The following is a 14,798-nucleotide window of genomic DNA, read 5'->3' as shown; positions in this document are numbered from 1 at the left end:
TTTTTCAAGAGGTCAGCATCTGGGCTTCGGGCTGACTTGAAACAAAACAGGGCGGAGGTAAAATGCCTTAAGAGCTTCACAGTTCACGTAGGAAGGGACGATGGCCATGTCTTCCCTGAGCAGCACCACACAGAGTGTGCAGTATTTTCACCAAACATCAAAAAGACTCACGTACCATGACAAATTGCTTTTGTAATTTACTCTGCCTGGACGGCCCTGGAGTCCTGTCAGGGAGTCTTAGGTGAATGAGGTTTTTCTCCTCGCATTGCAAGGGGCGTGCCCCAGGCCCTCCTGTCAGACCTGATGAGAGCAGCGTTCAGCTCTCGTCCTCTCCCTTGGTAATTTATTATGCCGTATTTTCATCCTCCAGTAGTATACTGTGTAAACGCTTAACGTTTAGCACAGGCATCTCTGTTAAGAACAAGATAGGATTCAGATTACAAAGCAATTTTACAAAATTTTTATGGCTCTCTTTGAGCTGCAACCCTCTGACCAGAACTACTGCCTTCAGTGGAAGAATTGTTTGTTTACAAGGCAATAAAATTAATCGTTATTGCTATTTGATGGCTGTTAGAACTAAAACCTAGGTCTCTCTGAGTCATGAGGCATACTTAGCACTAGATCAGTGTTTCCCAGGGTCTAGTCATTTGTATACCACCTGTATTACCTCCTCTATATCGGTGTAGCACCTGCATTATTTATATCACATCCCTTAAATTAATTTTTTATACTAAACCAGCCTTATTTTAAAGGAAACTTTGTGGGGCGCCTGGGTGGCTCGGTCGGTTAAGCGGCCAACTTCGGCTCAGGTCATGATCTCGCGGTCCTTGAGTTCGAGCCCCGCGTCGGGCTCTGTGCTGACAGCTCAGAGCCTGGAGCCTGTTTCAGATTCTGTGTCTCCCACTCTCTGACCCTCCCCCGTTCATGCTCTGTCTCTCTTTGTCTCAAAAATAAATAAACGTTAAAAAAAAAAAAGGAAACTTTGTGACCTCCAGTAGAAAAGCACTATCATTTCATATGAATAAATGGTCACCATTAAGATAAATAAATGAAAATAAGAGTGCTGCCACAATCTCATACATGCCCTTTCCCGTAGAAGACTAGGGCCTAAGGCCATACCTTAGTGGGAAAGAGGGGCCTTGGCAGGTGTGACAGAGCCGTGTAGACGTGCAGCATCCAGATGAGACTTGGATGTTGGAGAAGACTTGTAAAGCATTGAAAAAGGAATAAGGTTTTCAGTTTGTAAGTCTGTGATGTGCCTCTGAAGTCACCTGGGGCGTCCCGTGGTGGCAGATGCGTCTGCACCGAGCCGCTAACCCAGAGAACCCCCGAGACTGTTCCTTCACTGCTGCCAGTGAGCTGGGCAAATGCGGGCACAGTGAGACTTACAAGTTGTTTATTGCGCACCCAGTGAAGGTGAGCATAGAGAATGGTGATCAGACATGATGCCTCCTGAGAGCTTGTTAAGTTCAGTGGAACCAACATGAGTTGGGGAGAAGTTGAAGGATGGGATAAATCGTCTCTCAGCCTATTTGTTTCAGGCCCCCCAACCTCACATTCTGTGTTCAGTTGTCTGCTTACTTGCAGGTAAAACCTAGTTGGAAAATCATATATATTAAAAGGGGGAAAAAAAGAGTCACTTTTGTTACAGGCTATGAGTACATGCAAAAGTTCAATGTTTCCACTTTAAAAACTCTGAGATATTTTCCTTTTCTATAATATATTTATTTCAATGCCTTTTTTTTTTTTTTAAGAAAAAGTAGCAATAGGCACTTCACTAAACCCTATGAACACATCTCCCAGCAGTAGCCCTATTGAGTTCAACATGAAAGACACCAAGGCCTTTACTACAAGACTAAAATGTGAAACATCATGTCTTTTCTGGAGTCGGTGCTCAGTAGATATTTGAGAAGTACATTTGTGAATTGATTTTTGAAATCCTTTCCTGGACAGAGTTGTTCCTGTGTCCTGCAGCTACCTATACCATCAGGAGCTGTCATGAGTGGGCCTGGTGGAGGCATCAGAGGCTCAGTGTTTGCTCACGGGACGCTGTCGTCTGTGATGGTGGTGAAGGTTTGACACTCCCTGGCACTGTGTCTGTAGGGAGGACCAGGCACTGTCCTCCCTCTCTGTCCCCCCAAAACTGACCTGTGTGGTGCTTTGGTGGGCTCCATTGCCTCTGGTTCCCAGTTGGGTCCAGCAGGGGGAGCACCTGAGCCCAGAGGGCAGGAGTGAGGTCAGGATCCTTATTTTCTGTGGGATTTCTCAGCTAGGCAGTGGCTCTTAAAGGATGGACGCAGCTCCTGTCATGCAGTGCCATCCACCCGCATTTCTGTTCCAGGTTTAGGCACTCACCCTCTCCTCTGGCCCCTTCAGGCCTTGGGGTGTGACAGAGCTTGCCCTACCCAATTCCCCTGTGTTATTAGCACAGGGGACTGTACTGTACCTTGTGGCTTTCCTGCACCCCACCCACTTCTGTGTAAATCACCCCTTTATTAAATTTCCTTCAAATTACCATAATTCGAGAGTGTTGCCTGCTTCCTGCTGGAACCTTGACTGATAAAGTGGGCATATGCAGATTTTTTTGCAATACAGCCCCAAGCTGACTGGTTCCAAAGGGACTGACCTCTGACCTCAGCTTTAATAGCAATGTGTTGTGTACCAGAATGTTCCCCAGACTTGAAGGCGCTTCAAGATCAACTGGGGAGGTTGTGAAAATGCAGGTTCCTGGGCCCCAGCCCTCTACCTCCTGGCTTAGGAATGCTGAAGATGGCTCCCAGGCCCTCGTCACTTTTGACGTTTTGCACACTAGACACAGAATATGATAAATATATTACCCCAAACCCAAGTGGCCTTCTGAACAGATAACTGGTTCAAGGGCAATGGACCCCTGCCTTTTGTGCCATGTTTTACTGTTACCTGAAGGTGAGAGAGAGAAACACTTAATGGTTGTAAATATAAATTCTCCTGAAAAATGCAGTTTAATGAGAGGAAAAAAAAAAAAAAACTAAATCTGAGAGAGGGGAATAACGGTTCTGTCAACTGCTCGTTAACCACAGTGAACTGATGCGTTAGCTGGAATGGCCAGATTCCTCCTGGCTCCGGTGCAGGACTTTGAAAAGACCATTGCCTTTTATCCAGGAGGAAAGCCTAGTATCTGTTTTGCTATGGACCATGGAGTTCCTCACCATCATCTGTTAAGAAAAGAAGCTTATTGACTACCAAAGTGTGACTCAAGATAATGAAATATAATTCCCTAAATACTGGACACTTCTTACAAAAAAAAAAAATTAAAAGTCCTGTATTAAAGTAAATCCTTTCAGTAGAACACTTGTTATTTATAAGCCCATGAAATGCTTAGTCAGTCCTTGTCAGTGACCATATTCTGAAAAAAGTATCAGCATTCACAGTCCCAAAAGAAAAGTGAGATCAGGGCTCAAGACCCTGAATAAAATGGTATCGTGGACAATGGGGAGTGTCCAGAAGACACAAGTTCAAATCCTGCTTGGACCAAGGGGTCCATTCTCCTAGTTAGGCCTAGTTAGGTCATGCTTAATGCCCCCCAGAGTTACTTTGGCCAGCATTCAGGAGCCAGGAGTTACAAGTGCATGCAGTTGGGTTTCATTTCTGAACACAAGGTGCTCAAAAAGGAGATAGACTGGGCAGGCTTTGTGTTTTCTAGTCTTAATCAATGCTGGCACTAGGGAGCCCCCGGACCTGCCCTGGTGACTGAGAGGGTGGCTGCAGGCAGGGGCAGAGTGTGGGGACCATTTCCTAGTAGACAGAACACCCCCATTTCCTATTCCACCCCATTCCACTCTGTCCTTCCATTTGCCCCTCATCCACAGGGTCTTCAGCTGCCATGAGAGCTGCTGTGGGTTCAGAAAAAGGCAAATGGAAAAGGCTAGAAAAAGCAGAAACACTTTAGAGGAACTGCTGTGAGAACCAGCAAGAGGTGGGACCAGCCCCATCATGCTTTTTTTTTTTTTTCACACAGGCTACTTTTTTTCACTTCAATCTTTGGATGGCCTACAATTCGATCATTTTAATTTGAGGTTATAAGTGACCTTTAAGAAGGAAAAATTGCTTCAGGGGAGGTTGATGACTCATGAAATGATCAGTGGCATATGTGCACGAATTAATTTGATCCCATTTCCGAGCCTGGGGCATGGTGAGTGTGATTGGAAAGTGGTCAGTAGACAGTTTGGGTACCTCTGGGAGAGCCAGGTAGGATATGTGGTGATGTAAAGCTGATGGCAGGACTAGAAGGCAGTAGTTTAGGAGCAGTGAGAGAAAAAAATCCTTACCCACATGGAGTCTTTTTCCTAAGACCCAGAAGTCGGGCCAGCAGTGGTTTTGTGTAAGGCTGATTTGGTGGGGCAGCCTGGACCCAATACCACCAACAGCAGCATCTGTCATGTGTGGAGTTGCGAAATTTGGCAAATAAAAAAAAAAAAAATACAGGATACCTAAGTAAATTTGAATTTCGTATAAGCAATAAATAATGTTTTAAGTATAAGTCTGTCCCAAATTATGCAAAATTCAGATCTAGCTGGATGTCCTGAATTTTATCTGGCGGTACTCAAAGGTCCGAGCGCCTGACATTCAGCAGTTCTGTGAGAAAGATGCTGTTGGCTTCACCTTAGTGATGGGAAAGCCGGGGCTAGGAGGGATTGTGTTTTACAGCCTCTTAGCTGATGGACAAGCCTCCAGAACCTGGTGTTCGTAACCCCAGGACCATCCATGGAGAATGAATGCACTGTAGCCCCAGACAGTGGGCTCACAAACACACTCTGGGCCCTCTGGTGTTTATCTTGGGGTGGCAGAAAGGGCCCTGGAGGGAGGTGAGGCTGGCGGAGGGCTCTGCTGTCTGAGACGCTCTTCCAAAAGGTGTGGAGAGCTGGGAGGACCGAGACCCCAGGAGATGAACCCCCGGGAGGGTTGGGTAGAGGCCTGGAAGGAACATCAGAGTCTGTCTATCCTTTTTATTTTATAAGGAATCTGAGAACTAACAAGGTGAAGTGACCACTCAGGTCACAGAAAAGAAAAAAAAAAAAAAATCAGTGAAGCTGGTAGCAGAATCAGGTTTCCTAAGTCCTGAGATCTTTCCACTACATGATGCTGACACAGCAGATTCTTCTTCTCCAGCCCTCCAAGTTTCCACACAAGCACGACTTTATATGCTGTACCCACTTGGGCCAACCTGGTGGGAAGGACTACGTTCTGCTTATGAGTCACTGCCCTCGTTTTCTTTTCTGCTGGTATAAGAACTGCCTCGGTAGCCCCTTATTACCAAGAGGCTGGGTTATGTTTTATATCCCAGTTAACAGGGACCAAAACCAGGGACCAAAACATCCAGGTTGTGCCATTCACTGCATTAGATGCTATTTGGGGCAGGTATGTATGTTTCCAAAATCTGGCTACTCAGTAGAATGAAAGAAAAACCTGAAGTTGTGCTTCCTTCAGGCTTAAAAATACCTATTAGTGGTTTTGCGATGAATCACATTTATTCCTATTTGGACTGAAATGTGATAGGGGAATCGTCAGCAGAGGTCTGCTTATGAGCTCCCCGAGCCCTCTACAGTGCCCAGTTGGGGAGAAAGATACGCTCAGGGTAGAGTGGAGTGGGCAGGGTCTCTTCTGACTTGGGGAAAAGCATCACCCCCACATCCTCCAGGGACTGAGAGCTTTATGGTAACAGGAGATGTAGATGTTCCCCAAAGCCTGACTTTACCCTGTTTTTGTTTTTGTTTTTGCTTTTGTTTTTGCTTTCGTTTCTGAATCCTTAAGCTTGGCCTTCTTGTATTTTCAGGACCACAGTGCCTTTTCCTGGCTTTTCAACACATGGAATGAGGGGCCCCTGGGTGGCTCAGTTGGTTAAGTGGCTGACTCATGATTTTGGCTCAGGTCATGATCTCATGGTCCATGAGTTCGAGCCCTGCACCAGGCTCTGTGCTGATGGTGCAGAGCCTGCTTGGGATTCTCTCTCCCTCTCTCTCTGTCTCTCTCTCTCTCTCTCTCTCTCTCTGCCCTTCCCCTGTTTGTGCTTGCTCGCTGGCGCTCTCTCTCTCTCTGTCTCAAAAATAAATCTAAACACGTGGGAATGAAACGTACTTTTTAAGTTTATTTGGTTTACTTTAGCAGCTTTTGATGTAAACTGAGGATATGAGGATAAGAATACTTCAGTGAACCAGTAGCTGTGTCCACACTGTCTTATCCTCTCAGCAAATTAGCACATGGGAAACTATTTAGAGGGGAGAAGGTCATTTTATGGGAAAGAAGATGCTTTCCCTCTTCTCTATTCATGTGGTTTGCTCCATTCCTGACATGGCGGATATTTGCAACGTTTTCTTGGAAAGCAAAATGTCCCACATTAATGTTGCATGGCTTCTTTGGGAAGCTGAAATTCCACATGCTCCTTTGCAGATTATTTTTTCAGATAATTCCACAGATTGCACTGTTTGCTGCAGAAGTGAAATTATCCACAGCACATTGTTGTTTTGTTATCTCAGGAGTGATAATGTTCAAGGTGAACCAGCTAGAGCCTTAGGCAGACACACCTGTTATTCAGGTTCTTCCATAGCCATTTACCTCTGTGGCCTCCACCTCCCATCCCCATGCCTGCCGAAAACATTGTGAAGTGGGTTACTTTCCTCCTTGATGTCAACAAGAATCGTGCTTGACCATTTGTTGATGGGAGAATAGGAAACTAAAAAGCTGAAGACTGATGAGACTGGCCAGGAGCTGGTCAGCTTTGTAAACTGTGGTCCTCAGTTCAGGGTGGCTTGAGGATAAGAAAGGCTCTTGGACATTTATTAATGTTACTTGTTGACTTCAAAAAATGATCCACAGGGTGAAAGAAACCTCATGTCCAGAGTCAAGGCACAAAAGCGGCATCATCTGGAAAAGGAATTTTTTTAATGAAGCCCAAATATTTAAAGTGATTGAATGAATACTTTTGAAACAGCCAAATTAATGTGTACCCCTGAAAGTTACCTGATTTAGAAAATCTGAAAAACTGTGAATTAACCCAGAACAGTGCTCAGAGGATGAAACGGGAGTGTGTCCTTGGAACTCCCAGTGGCCTCCGAAGGTCAGTGGGAACTTGCCTTTTTGAGGCAGATGGTGGATCCGGAAAACAGTTCTCAAAGCGGATGGGGCTTTTTTCTGGAGAAAAGTGGGTAAACAGCTAGGCTCCTTAGTTGTCATTTTCCTTACTTAGAGGAACTTCAGCTGGATTCTGGTCATCTTCTCCCAAAATTTTACAGTTTCTTAGCCAAGAAAAACATGTGTGGTTGAGAAATCTAGGAGTTTTACCCAGTTTCTTCAAAACCCACTCTGCATTGATTTTGGCAGATAGTCACTGGTTAAGCATTGCATTGGTAAGTTAACTTGGCACGCGCGTAATGTCTGGAAGGCTAAGTTGGTATCTGATACTTTGTTCTCTTCACTTGCAATTTTTGTGACGGGTTCATGTTCTTCTAGTATGATCTGGACCACTGGAAGAGACCCCTTCAGTGTTCTGATAATTTGCAGCGTGAATGAGGCCATTCCCAGATACGTCTAAGTGGCTGGTATGAAAGTGCTGTTGGATTTTGGTATTCATTTCCCTAGCCATCAAGTTTCTCTCCGTATAAATATTCAGTTAAACGACACATGATAAGCACTTCTGAATTGTTTTCCTGTATTCCATACAGGCAGCTGTTAACAGGAAAAATGGGGAGCTCCCTTGAAAGGCTGTGTAACCCTGCATATAATGCACACAATGTGTGGACCCCTGCCTCGGTTATGGCGGAAGTGGTTTACAATGGAATGCTTAGATGCAAAACCCTTTAAATCCAAAGTGCTCCCAAAACTACCAAGGTGACCGCTGAGCTAAACAAGCAAGGTGCTGCCCTGTTGCTGCCAGAGCCTGGATGTTAACACCAGACTTGCTGGGGCTAAGAGCAGATGCCCCTTGCATCTGTCACTGGTCTTTGATGCTGTGGTGTCTTATTTGTTGGCAGTGGTGTTCTCAGTATCAGTGAAGCATTAGGATAAAATGTAAGGAGGTGTAAGGTGATTTAAGTATGGAACAGCAAACACTGAAGACATTCTTGGATTAAAATTTTAATCTGTTCTCTTCCTAAAAGATGGAATTCAGGCATTTGCAATTTATACTTGACTCTGCCTTAGCCCTCATGGCACCTCACCCCATCCTCACAGGGTACCAGTCATCGGCATTTGGTTTCCCATGAGAAGGTGTGAGAAGAGGCCTGCAGGCCTGGGCAAGAGAGGGTTAAATCCGAAGCTAGGTTTCCAGAAATTCAAGGCAGAGCTCTGTGTCACTGCAAACCAACCTATTCATTAGGAATCCTGCTGCATCATCCCTGGAACTTAAATTCCCATTTCCATCTTGGTGGGTATTTTTGGAAGTCAATGAATAGTATTAACTTATGCTCAGGGGAAAAAAAAAAAAAAAAAAAAGAATGATCCCGTGACAGATTTAAGAAGCACAGTTGCAGTCGTTCCCATTTTAGATTATAGTAAATTCCTTCTGTGTCAGGCTCGCTTCTTGTGAGTTTTCTCTTCCTCCATCATGCCCATCATCCCTTGGGTGAGTCGTGTCTGTCCCTACTGCTCCGCTCCCACGCGCTGCGCCCTGGACTTCTGCAGAGCCTCCAGCATGCCTCCAACCAGCCGGAGAGCCTTCTCTCTGCCACCTGCCACCCACTGCCGGTCTTCTCCACCCTGTGGTGAAACCTGGGCCTTATTTTCAGCTCTTCTGGGGTAGTGTGTCATTACTTGGAAGAAAATTAGAAAGCATTTTACATTGCTTATTATAAATCATTAATTGAAGCCCCACCAAACCCAAGGAATTTATTCTCTCATTGATGTGTGCGTTACTCCCATTAACATTTATAAAACTGTTTAGAATCAAAGAACCAGCAGGAGCCCGTAACAGAGGATCCATTTTGATCCAGCTTTACAAAGTGACTCATACCCACAGGGCATCAACAAGCATTTTAAATATGATTGTTACAACTTCTTTTTAAGAAATAGAGCAATTACTGAACATGTCATCATAGCACGCTCAAGTCCTTTGGAATAAATGACAGTTGCCAGTTGTACAGCCTTGCCCCACCCAGGCTAGACGTTGCAAGCGTTGTCTGACGTAGGCAGTATCTGCGTTGGAGATATAACCTCTGGCTGCCGCTCCTGCATGCTCCCCTCCATCGGGGGAATGCTGGAGCCTTTGGGACTCAGCATAACAACACTGGACAAGGCTCCAGAGCAGCGGGAAGGGGAGAGAGAAGTAATAGAGGTTTCTTGCTTCACCTGAGCCCTTTGTGCCCTGCCCTACCTGTGTGGTTATCGACAGCTAACATCACTGAAATGAACAGTTGAGAAGTGATAGGATTTGGTCCAGATATTTCTTTTTTTTTTTTTAATTTTTTTTTCAACGTTTTTTTATTTATTTTTGGGACAGAGAGAGAGACAGAGCATGAACGGGCGAGGGGCAGAGAGAGAGGGAGACACAGAATCGGAAACAGGCTCCAGGCTCCGAGCCATCAGCCCAGAGCCTGACGCGGGGCTCGAACTCACGGACCGCGAGATCGTGACCTGGCTGAAGTCGGACGCTTAACCGACTGCGCCACCCAGGCGCCCCTGGTCCAGATATTTCTAAAGCTGTTGAAACCCTCCGTTTACCAGTCCTTACTATGGTAGAAGAAACACAAAGAATCGGAAGACGTTGTAGAAACAACTGAAAATAGCCTTAACCTTTCACGTGAAATTCACACACTAGGTGTTAGAACTGTGCTTTCTCTCTCGCTGAATGTATTTGTACAGTGCTTATTTGTTCGTCTTAAAAGCCAAAAAGGAGAGCCTTCCAGTGTGCCCCATTTTTAGGTCTGTGTGTTTCACCCTCTGTCTTCTCTGCTCCTTCCCTACCTCTTCTTCTGCCTGTAATAGGGCATTAATTAGATGGACATTCTCAGTGTTTGGAAAATGAGTTCAGTTTGGATGGGAGAGGAGAAGTATTTTCCTATTTATGTCTGATTCGGGCACCCGTTCAGTACCCTTTAGTCTTTCTTAGAAATTTCTGTTAAATTTTATAACACGTAGATGAACCCTTGGTTAGCCTAAATGTTGCTCTTTTAAAAGTTAATTTTATTAGGTTTTGAAGTGCTGGCAATAATTGTATTATTTCCCTAAAGACCAGCAGTATCTCACCTAGTTCTGTCCTTGGAATGTCATCAAACCTTGTAAGAACTTTTTGAGTTTCCTCTGCTTTGGTCTGAGGTGGAGAAACAAGTTTTCATTTCTGTAATTGTTAATCTAAGATATTCGGAGGAAGAAAAATACAGAATATCCCTTTAATCACAGAACCTCATTTCTAACCCCCCTAAAAAAAAAAAAAAAAAAAAAAAAAAAAAAAGAATAAATACACAGTTTCCAAAGGAAGGAAGCAATGCTGGCTATTAACAGGTAGAACCCATCTGGCACTGAATAGAGAGAAACAAGCCCAGAATGCTTTTTATTTATTCTTCACCACAGCTCTGGGAACTGGGTCAGGATTATCCTTGTTTTACAAATGAGGCGGCTGGCGCTGGGGAGGCCAGGCCAGCCTTTCTCAAGGCCACAGATCCCGGCCCAGAAGAGGTGGGAGGATTGAGGGCAGGCCTGCACAATTACTGCCCAGCCCTGCCTGCTGCTGGATCTTGCTAGAGTCAGGGTGTGTAGGCTCAGTGTCAGCCCGATGGGTCACTTGTTCCCAGAGACTCAACTTGACCTTCCAGTACCTAACAGGGTGCTTAGAGCATGACAGGCACTCAATAAATGCTTGTTGAATGAAAGTATTGTCAAAGCCAAGTAATTCATTATAATTCATCATCACATCCTTGTGACTACCCTGGCCACTGCCATATCTGTTTTGAAACCTCTTTGCAGGTGAGTAAAAAATATTTTTTTCTTTCTTTCTTTCTTTCTTTTTTTCCTTTTTTTTTTTTTTTCTTTTTTAATAACATTACCAGAATTTGCCATCTGTGCCACTGTGGCCAAAGGCCTCCGGTGGCCAAGACCATCAGCAAGTCAGAGATGTGCAAATGAAGATACTATATGCAAACTTTCTCTTTGACTTAAGCTTATTTCTAATGATTCTTTTTTCCTGACTTTAAAATTGAACTCACTGTAGAAAATTGGGTGGGCTGTAAAGAAGAAAGTTAAAACATCTCTTAATCACACTGTATTGAGAAAACAATGTTAAGCCGGTATTTTTTCCCCTCTTTTGTTTCGAGGATGTGCATCATACATACATTTACATGGTTTTGATCCTGAATTTAATATTAAATTGTGATCATTTTCTCATTAAATAACAACTATAGAGTTTTACATTGTACATATAGACATAATTTACTTAAACATTCACCATCCTATTTCTATGGAATTAAATTTCCTCACATTTGATATTACAAATAACATGTATTGAATGTTCCAGCATCTGAATATTTGCTTACCTCCTTGATTATTTCATAATGAAAAAAATCAACAGACTTAAAAACATAAAGTTGTTGTGCATGTAAAATCCTAAATAAAATTAAAGACAAACCATAAGAAAAATATTTGCCGCTAATATATTTACATTCTTCACACTCCGTGCTCTGGTTTCCTTTCACTCAGCGTAATTTTCTCTCACATTCTCGTGACCAGGCTTTCAGTCTAATTTCTTGACCATTGTACTGGTATCTCATTTGGTTTAGCTTACCTTCTTCCAGTTTGATATTTAATTCTTTGCTCACATGCTTAATACCACGTGACAGTATCTATCCTGCACTGGGACTACCCACGGACTGTCTGAACGTTGTCATTACATCCGCCTTGAAAGTCCCTGAGTAACCTGTGTACATCTCTCTTGAAAACAACTTAAAGGGGTGCCTGGGTGGCTCAGTTGGTTGAGCATCTGAATTTGGCTCAGGTCATGATCTCACGGCTCGTGAGTTCGAGCCCCACATCGGGCTCTGTGCTGACAGCTCGGAGCCTGGAGCCTGCCTCCGATTCTGTGTCTCCCTCTCTCTCTCTGCCCCTAACCCCCTCGCATTCTGTCTCTGTCTCTCTCAAGAATAAATAAACATTAAAAAAAATTAAAAAAAAGAAAACAACTTAAAAACAAGTAAATAAATTCAAACTGCTGTGCACTATGTCAAGCACTAAAGGGGACATTTTAAAATATGACATAGCCCCTGCCATTGAAACATTTCCAGTCGGCTTGGAGACTCAACATGCCCACATGATAAGTAAACCTGGTGGACACAAGAGATATTGAATACAATTACCAGAAATTTCTATGTAGTAAACCATACCCACCTTCCTTTGTTTTCTACCATTTCTTCAGTTTCATTGGCCTACACCTTTAACACACCTGAATCTCAACTCCTCGTGACCCTGCACATGGGGTGATTTCAGTCACTGTGCTGTGGTTGTATTTTTAAAGTTTTATCCAAACGTTCACCATGATGGCAAGAATTCTGTTTTGTTCATTATTGTATCCCTACCCCTCAGAACAGGGCCTGGCAGGCGATATGTGTTCAGTTGGCATTTATTGGACATATGAACAGAAAGTATGCATCTTTTTTCTTCAAGCAGAGATTATCGGCAAACATATATTAGGTTGACAATAAGTATGGTCGGGCCAAAGGAGAGGTTGGGGTGGGCAAGAGTTCTAGCTTAAATGTCAGATCAATGGGAGTTCAAATCCTGGGTCTGCAATTTACCAGCTTTGTAACCTTGGGCAAGTTAATTAATTTTTTCCACACTTCCTTAGCTGAAAAGCGCGGATTAACAGAACCTACTCTGTGGGTGGTTAATAAGGATGAAGTGGGGTCATTTATGTAAAGCATGGCACAGTACCTGGCACATAGGAAGTGTTTGGTAAGTGCCAGCTATGATTATTTACAAATGTTTTCCCTTCCTTTTGATCCTTAATGTCGTCACACTGCAACCTGTTCTCAGGGACATGGAAGTACAAACTGATTCATGATGAGGAGTAATACATCATAAACTTTGGAGTCAGGCCTGGCTGTGTAAGTCACTTAACTTCCCTGCACTTAAGTTGGTCAGCTGGAGACATACAGCTTAAGCCATGCAGAGGGCCACTGTGAGAATGAAATGAAATAATGTACACAGAGTGCCTGTCATGTGCCCAGTAAGGGCTCTTCCCCCTTTTTTGTCTTGGCTCAGTTAGAGCATCCCTCTGTGATTTTGTACCAAGCGTGTATATGTCTCTCCAGTGTAGTGCTTGTCAATTTATTTTTGACCTAACACACAGAATATACTACATTTTTACATCACAGCCATATCACATGCATATGTGATTGAAAAAAAACTTTTTCTCACCAAATAATACTATGTATGACCCCTATATTGGGTGGCCTAGGCTGCCACATAGACTGAGTGGCTCAAACAACAAAAATGTAGTTTCTCACAGCCTGGAAGTCCAAGATCAAGGTGTTGGCAAGCTTGATTCCCTCTCTCCTTGGCCTGCAGGTGGCCATCTTTGCCCTTTGTCCCTCACATGGGACATCCGCTCTTCTGTGCATGTCTTAATCTCCTCTTGTAAGGACACTGGTCATATTGGATTAGAGCCCTCCCTGAGACCTCATTTTACCTTAATTGCCTCTTTAAAGGCCCTGTCTCTAAACACAGTTACATTCTGAGGTGTTGCGGGTTAGAACTTCAACACATGAAATGGCAAGGGGGAAATAATTCAGTCCCTAACAGTGCCCTCGATATTTTTCTTTTATTTTATCAAAGAAATGCTAGGCACAACCAAACTGAGTAGGTTTTTGCAGCCCATTACGCTGATTACCAGACCGCAGGTTGAAAAAGGCCCTGCTCTAGTGGGTTGTGTGGGTTTAGTAGGTTAGTGTGAAATTGGCACCAGCATTAGGACTTGCATTTGACTGATTGCAGAGACAGCTTCAGAAGCTCAAAACAGAGAGTGAGATCAGAGGGCACAGCCTTCCACAAATACATAACAGTTACCTGAGCTTAGGGCTTGGCAAATCTCTGTAAATAGCCAAATGGTAAGTAGTTTGGGCCTTGTGGGCCATATAGTCTTTGTCAGACAACTCTGTTGTATCATGACAGCAGCCAGACACAATAGGTACACTAGTGGGTATGGCTGTGTTCCAATACAACTCCATTTATAAGCACTGAAATTTGAATTTCTTATAATTTTCACATGTCATGAAATATTCTTTTCATTTTTTCCCTAAGAACTTAAAAATGTAAAAACCATTCTTAGTTCATGGGTTGTGTAAAAGTGGGCAGCGGGCCAGATGTGGCCCACAGGATATAGTTTGCCTATCCCTCCCTGGCTGATAAAGCCAAGTCATTTAGCTAAGAGGCTCTCAAGGAATTTGGCCTGGATGGTTTTCTTCAGTCCATGTAAGTGCTGAAAAATCTCTGTGGTTACTCATGATAAAAGATATATATCTAAAAAGCAAGGGTTTTGTTTGTTTGTTTGTCTGGTTTTTTTTAACCAGAGGGATCTCTATCTGGGGATGTGGAAACATTCTTAAAGTGCCCACAAAGTCATTGTCAGGCAGCAAAATTAGGAATAGAATAAGCACAGAAAGTCTGCACAAAAACAACAGAGCTTGAATCTAAAAAGGAGTCTCCTTTGTGAAGTTGCTATTGAGGGAAATGTAGTGGCCAGAGAAAAGCCCAGGTTTCTTCAAGATGGTTGGAGGATAACAGCTCCAGGGCCCTGGTCCCCATGCTTTCCTCTCAGGGTGAGAGTGAGTGAGGTTTCCTTC

At 43.7% G+C, this 14,798-nt stretch overlaps 1 protein-coding gene across 8 annotated transcripts in view; it reads left to right on the top strand.

Moving 5' to 3' along the window:
- FYN (FYN proto-oncogene, Src family tyrosine kinase) overlaps nt 1-14,798 on the top strand; it is a 214,445-nt gene that overhangs the window by 68,160 nt on the left and 131,487 nt on the right. Inside the window, exon 1 of one of the 8 annotated variants that reach the window (XM_086707607.1) lies at nt 10,720-10,932. The exons of the other annotated variants lie outside the window; for them this stretch is intronic. The gene's annotated coding sequence lies outside the window, so the exon portion shown is untranslated. Of the gene's footprint in view, nt 1-10,719; nt 10,933-14,798 lie in introns of those variants that run through there. 8 annotated transcript variants of the gene reach the window in all.

The sequence above is a fragment of the Puma concolor genome, chromosome B2, assembly GCF_028749965.1.
Source record: "Puma concolor isolate L17-30 chromosome B2, mPumCon1.1.hap2, whole genome shotgun sequence".
Taxonomy (NCBI): Eukaryota; Metazoa; Chordata; class Mammalia; order Carnivora; family Felidae; genus Puma; species Puma concolor.
Note: the sequence above shows the minus strand (reverse complement) of the source record. Positions and strands in the feature narration are given on the sequence as shown.